The following is a 6,476-nucleotide window of genomic DNA, read 5'->3' on the forward strand; positions in this document are numbered from 1 at the left end:
TCTCGGCGTCCGGAGTGCACAGGTCACTGTCCAGAGCTTCCCGGCTCCTGAGGACACAGGCGCAGTCCGGGCGGGCCTGATGCAGGCGGTGCCGGTGCCGTCACAAGGGCTCTTTGTGGCGTCAGAGCCACAGGCCACAGCCATTGGCAGAGGGAACCGCCAGCGGTTTCTCAGCCTTAACGAAAAAGCTGCCGCTTAACGACAACCCTTGGAATGCCCGAGAGGCCCTTTCATCTGTCCTGAGCAATCCCGGCCTGGGTTTTGGCTTTTCCAGGCGTCCCCATCCTGGCCCCGCCTTGTGCAGATGCTTTACTGTCGCGCTCACACTGTGGGGAGAACAGCAAACAGGGGGCGCAGGCGGTTGGGCGCGCGCTGGGGAGCTGTCCACAGCCTCTGCCGCGCCCGCGAGGGCCCACGTGGCGCGCAGACCCCTCCTGCCCCGCCCGCTGCTCCCCTCAGCAGTGGATTTCAGTCAGTCTGCCTGTTCTGTTCCAGGCTGTCTCTGGGGAATCCTCTCACCCTCCGCGCATCTGGCCTGCACCCCGGTGCTTGTATAAATAAAATACATCTTTAAGAAAATTAAAAAAAAAAAAGGCACAGTTACTGCTGTTGCAATGAACTAGTAAGGTTTAAATTCTAAAATTTTCAAGAGGTAATTTCAGGATTCTTTTTCAGCCTGTCTTTCTTTTTGGGGGGCTGTAATTGTGTCATGCAGTCAGTTTAGTAGAAAAATAACATTAAATAATAATACTATATGCACAAAAGTTCCTTTGAGAAGGAATATACTAACAAATCCAATAGGTCATAACAGTACCAGTGTGCTTAAAACTAAACAAAAATGTTAGGAAATTCAGAATACTTTGTTTTTTAGGTTGCTTTTAACACTTCAACCAAAATAAAGTGATTTAATAGTGATAAATATCAGGAAGTATAAGTATCATTGTTTTAATTCTATGTATATTACATATATCAATATGTGCACTTACATATATATTAATATCTGAGGAAGGAGATTTAGAGAGGCTAATTACTTTTTCCAAGGTTACCTATATATGATATTCACTCAAAAGAAACAATGACTAATTATTGAGAAACTACACTGTACTTTTGTAGAATTGATAGTGTTCTAGTGATCAAGATATAGAGATAAAACTGTTGTGATAAAACTGTTGTGATAAAACTGACTTTTCAGTGGCAGGGAATAAAAGCAATATAAATAAGTTTTAAAATATCCAACAGAGAAATAACAAATGGTGATAGGAACTGTACAAAGGATCGAAACAAACCAATTGAATTTTCAATGCCATTTAGGATAACATCAAAATATGAAACCCATCAGGATATTTTTAATAAAATGTATGTATCTGTAAAGCTATGAAAACATTATTCTTTCATGGAAATGATAAGACTTCAATAAATGACAATATGAACTCTATTGACAGACCAGGATGCATACAGCAAAGTTTGGGAGAAAGCACAATTGCAGAGGGGAGCACAGAGAGGCAGAAAGGACTGAATCACCCTGCAGTAAGAAAAAGGAGGTCAGTGTTTCATGTGGACAAAGGAGAAGGAATTGTGAGACAAGCTCAAAGATATTCACAGAAACTAGTCACTCAGAACTTCCTAATTCAGGGGGATGGCCTGAACTTCAACTAATTGTGAAAATGGAGAGAGGTGTTGGCGAGTGGAGTGAATTGAATAATTTGTGTTTGAGGAAAATCTCTTTGCATTGGGGAAACTAGATTGTAGGAGAACAAGATGCAACAGGGAAAACAACGGAGAAACTTGCAGTAGACAAAGAGAGAGGAGTGGGTCAGAGTGGTACTTTGCTTAGGATGTTAGCTAATAGGGCTGATTTGGATGGATATAGAAAGTGAGGGAAAGACAGAAATTAAAGATGCTGCCAAACTTTCTATCTTGAGCAACTTGGTAGATGTAATTGCTATTTGCTTTTTTTTTTTTAAAGATTTATGTATTTATTTATACAAGCCCTGGGTACAGTCAGAAGTGCGGGAGGGTAAGAGAATTCACCAGAGCCAGAGCAGAGAACAGAATAGGCAGAGTGACGAAATACACTGCTGAGGGGAGCAGCGGGCACAACAGGAGAGTTCTGTGGTGCCATGTGAGACCCTCGCTGGTGGCCAGGGATTGAACCGGCACTGCAGATTCTGTGGGCAGCTTCGCAACCTAGTACTCAACCCCTGCGCCACTAGGGGAGGCCCATGCTTTTTTTTTTTTTAAGTTTTATTTTTATTTGCTGAATTCAGAGAACAAAGAGTAGAGGTTTGGGTAGATGGAAGATTGGTGTAGTTGAAGAGGTTAGGTTCCATCTTCTTTTATAAGAAATCACACCACTCTATCTAACAAAGATTATTGATATAGAATGTTGTGGGGAAGAATCAAGGTGGAGGCCCTGTTGCAGGGGTGAAAGAGTTCACCAGAGACAGATGGGAAATACCAGGCGAATTTATTGAAATACACTGCTAAAAGAAGCAGAGGGCGAAACAGGAAGGGTGGACTGCTCAGAGTTTGGGTCCCAAGTCTCTACGCTTTAGAACCATTGACTGGTTAGGGTGACTAGTCTTGGGTGTGTCCTGACTGATGATCTGAATCAGCATAGAGGATCATCAGTTCTGGGCCTCACCAGCTTAAGGTCCATGTTTCCATGGCAGTTCCATCCACTCCCTTTATCATTCCAGCCTCCCAAACTTGCCTCTGGCCAAGGAGTGGGGGCTTGGTTTTCAAATTCTTAATGATACCTTGACAGACCAGAGGTGCAGGGGTGAAAAATTTCACCAGAGGCAGACTGGAGAACAGAAAAGGCACATTTGTTCAAATACACTGCTAAGAGAAGCAGCTAGGGAGACAGGAAAGATCTACAAGTGAAGAAAGATTTTGGGCTCCCTTTTATAAATAGTTTTGTCAGTTTTGCTTTGGGGAGTTAGTTTTGGGCTGGTTAGTACAGGGGTGTCTGATCCTGGGGGCTTGATCTTTGACCCAGAATGTGTCCTGGCCTTGCCTCCACATTCCTGGTCAAAGGGATCCATCTTACGGATTGGGACCCAGAGCAGCCTCATCAGTTCTCTCTGTGTTCAAGCCTCCCAAACCTTCCTGCTGGGCAAGGGGTAGGGGCTTAATTTTAACCTTATTTAACACTACCCCACCATTTGGTTTCTGTTTTTCTGCCACAGTGGATAATTTCCTATATGCGATTTACATTCCCTCTTCTTGGTCTTCACCTGTCTGCATCCATTAAATTTGGAAGTCTCTACTGACAGAAACAATTCAAAGCATGCACTTTATGACTTAACACTCTTATATCAATAAGTGTCAAGTAAATTACCAAAAAGGGAACCCCAAATCCCCAAAGGCTAAACACGGAAGCAATTCTACATTTTCTTAAGAGAGAATTTCTGACAATTAAGTTGTAAGTTATGGTACAATCAAAAGAGCAAAAGGGGGTTGAATTGGGTTGCTTTATTTTTTTATTACTCATTCCCTGTCAAAACCATGTTTAATTACCAAATATTAAAACATGAGCCCATCAAATCAGCAAAAATAGTATAAATTCTGGAAAAAGGAAAGAAAATACTGTGATTTCCAGAGAAAGGATTATGTTGTCACTCCTGCAGTATACATCTGGCCCAACACGGGTGTCAGGGTTTCATTTCATAAGGTTAAAAACTAAGCTCTCACTCTTACCCCACAGTCATGTTTGAGAGACTTGAGCAGAGAAGGGCATCAATAAGGCTGCCACGGGAACTGGGCCGCTAGACTGACCACCATGGCAGATAAACCAGCCCAACTCCAGGAATGCAGAGGCAGGGCCTGCACATGTGTCTGTGTCAAGGGTCTGCACCCAAGAGCAGACACCCCAGCCGATAACCTGTGCAAACTGGCTCCCCAAGTAAGAAACCCTATGGAACCCTAGTGTAAAAGTCTCAAATCCTTCACACACAGCTGTATAGCTCCCTCTTGCCCCCTGTTCCCTTGCAGGGTATTTCAATAAATCCTCCTTTTCTGTTCTCTACTCCATCTCTGCCGCACTCTTACACCCCCATACCTCACGCCTCCCCCAGCTATGGTTCCACCACAAAGACTGCTTAATAATGTTTGTTCCACTTAATGAACTATCCAATCATCGCTTATATCACTGACCCTGAATTATTATTATTTCTGATATAAATGTTATTAACAGCATTAGCAAGCTAATATTGATGGGGCAATTAAAGATAAATTCACTGATTTTCAAACTCTAAAAAGTTCCCTTATTTTCTGTAGATTCAGAGACCTGATAAGGGAAGAAGAACACAGGCTCAGATCTCTTTCTTCACCCTCCCTATGCCAGAGAAGCTGCGCTTGAATGTTTACAAATCATGACTGTAGAACAAGGATTGACAAATTTCTCTCTCCTCAAAGAATAAATATTTCAAACTTTATTTACCATATATTGTAGTTCCTTTTGCAACTACTAAAATCTGCACTACAGCAAGGAGATAGCCAAGGACAATTAACAAATGAATGTGGCTGGTTTTTCATTGTATTTACAAGGTTGAATTTAGCCTGAGGTGTCATTTTCTTGTTCTAAGGAAATCATTTCCCTTTTCTCCACAATTTTACATCTTTGGGTTTGCTCCATGAATTTTGAAGTGGCTGGAATTTAGGATGACTTAGGAAATTTGCATCAAAATGTGGGTCTTTGAGCAACCCTCATCCATCTTGGAGATTCTGACTCCCATGTATTAGAGCAAAAACTGTAAAGAACACACAGCAATCAGAATAAATGTCCTCTGAAATTAAGACCTTGAAATGTCCCTTCATAGGCCATCAGTTGATTCCATTGTTTTTAAAAATTAACTGCTGAGGGAGAAAAAATTTAAAAAAGGAAAAGTATGAGGATTGCATATAAGAGAGCAAGTCAAAATATCTCAGAATAGCTTTTACTTTTTTACATATATATACAAACGGAGCTTCGGAATTATCACAAATTTCATGAGCTCTAATAAACATCTTTGTGTTTCACTTCATTTTCTTTTAATTTTTACTGAAGTTCCACTGGTTTGTACCATTATATAGCGATAGGTTTTGGTGTACATTAAAAATTAACATTTGAATAAACAGTTTCTATTCTTCACCATACAAGAACTCCTTCACCCAAATTCCTCAGCCCCTTTTCCTGTTTCCCTCTGGCAGCAAATATTTTGTTCTTACAGACTAAGATGTTGTTTTTGTTTGTTTTGTTTGTTCATTTGTTTTGTTTCTCTATCATCCATATAGGAGTGAAATTGTAACAGGGTGGTCCCCAGGAAAGGGGGAGGTTCCAGGTTCCCACCCCACCCAAGGGAGGGTGGAGCTGAGCAGGGAGAGAAGAAGCTGCAGAGGAAACTGAGGAAGGAAGGAAGCAGGATGGAGCCAGAAGGAGACCCAGAGGAGGCACGTAGAGCAGAGAGACGCGTGAAGAAACCACGCTTGCCTTTTGGTCGTGGACTGGGTGACACAGATGTGGGCGAGAGACCCGTGGGGAGGTGGCAATGGCGGTTTTTGTCTTGCTTTTGATAATTTACTCTTTTCCTTCCAGACTTGTCTGGTGGTTTCTGATCCTTTTCTATGGGTCCCCACTGGAAGATGCCTTAGACCTGTGGCAGGCTTTGGGACCTTATTCTGGGCCAATCCCTTTTGGATGGACTTTTACCAACAAGGGGACTGGTAACATTGGATACTTTATTTAGAAACTATAGAGACACACTGCAGGGGGAGGGGGTGCGGGGTGGGGGGAGGGAGGGAGGGCAGGGAGAGGAAGGACTAGAGTCAAAATAAGGGGGGGGTGCAATTGTATTGGGAATATAACCAAAATGAAAATGCATACATTGTGCCAAGATGAAAAATGATGTAAGAATTATATAAAATAAAATATTTAAAAAAAAAGAAACTGTAGTCTCTGCCTTTCCTATATTGTTTCCTAATTGTATTGAAGTTCCTTCCCAGTAAAGTCTCATATGTTTGTGGTGATGCGGTGGACGGCAGAACCCATTTAGAGCAGGTAGGTTTGTGGTGTCTGGGCTACCCCTCTCCTTGCCCTGTAACAAAATCATATGGTGCTTTTATTATCCCTCTGACTTATTTTAGATAGCAAAATATAGATACTCTAGGTCAATCCATGTTGTTGCAAACAGCAGGATTTCATCTTCTTTATAGCTGAGTAGTCTCCCACTGTATATATATATGATATATATATATCATATATATCACTTTTTTTTTATTTTATCATCTATCAGTGGGCTCTGAGTTTGTTTCTCTGTCTTGAGTGTTGTGAATAATGTTATGATGAACATGGTGTTCCATATATCTCTTTGAATTTAAGTTTGTATATTTTTGTGGTAAAGCTTGACAACTAAAGAGAAGTCAGCTAGCTGGGTCATGTGATATTTCTTTTCTTAATTTTGTTGAGGGATTGCCACACTATTTCCATGATTAGA

The sequence above is a fragment of the Talpa occidentalis genome, unplaced genomic scaffold, assembly GCF_014898055.3.
Source record: "Talpa occidentalis isolate TD23 unplaced genomic scaffold, MPIMG_talOcc4v2.1 talOcc4.2, whole genome shotgun sequence".
Taxonomy (NCBI): Eukaryota; Metazoa; Chordata; class Mammalia; order Eulipotyphla; family Talpidae; genus Talpa; species Talpa occidentalis.